The sequence below is a fragment of the Penaeus monodon genome, chromosome 23 (genome assembly GCF_015228065.2).
Source record: "Penaeus monodon isolate SGIC_2016 chromosome 23, NSTDA_Pmon_1, whole genome shotgun sequence".
In the NCBI taxonomy this organism is placed as follows: domain Eukaryota; kingdom Metazoa; phylum Arthropoda; class Malacostraca; order Decapoda; family Penaeidae; genus Penaeus; species Penaeus monodon.
The window spans coordinates 19,969,414-19,969,941 of NC_051408.1; the positions used below are offsets into that span (position 1 = coordinate 19,969,414).

At 47.7% G+C, this 528-nt stretch overlaps 1 long non-coding RNA gene across 2 annotated transcripts in view; it reads right to left on the bottom strand.

The window, feature by feature from the left end:
• The window catches only part of LOC119587879, a 95,443-nt gene that overhangs the window by 69,265 nt on the left and 25,650 nt on the right, over nt 1–528 (bottom strand). The gene's annotated exons all lie outside the window — the stretch shown is intronic.

The following is a 528-nucleotide window of genomic DNA, read 5'->3' on the forward strand; positions in this document are numbered from 1 at the left end:
CCCCCTTATCCTTCAGATACTTTGCCTTGCCCCATCCCTTCGTTCCCTCCCTCCCCCTATTTCGCTCCCCTCCCCGTCTATCTTTACACCCCCTCCCCCTCCATCATGTACCCAGCAACGTCATCAGCTTGAGTACATAGATAAAAAAGAGAAGTGAACCCGATGAGACATAAAATGACAAGTCCGGAGAGAATTTGAAGAAAAAACTTGTCGCGCGATCGTGTGTGTGGATGTGGGTGGCAGGCAAAACGAAAGGTAGATAAGTGGTTGGCCTGATCTACACATAAACTCGGAGGGTAGACGAGGCTTAAGCAGCAGAGCTTTGCCATGTTGTCGTTCCTGCTCGTATTGTTATTTTTTCTGGCTGATATCAATCTCTCGCTTGAATGCTTTATGTGGCTTCTGATCGGGTGTATCTGGTCGCTGAACATTCTGGAAACTCAGGCATGTGTGAATCAAGCTTGTGTCTTACATACTACGTGTCTTCACGATCTCTCCCCCTCCTCCTTTTTAGTATCATTGTCGTCG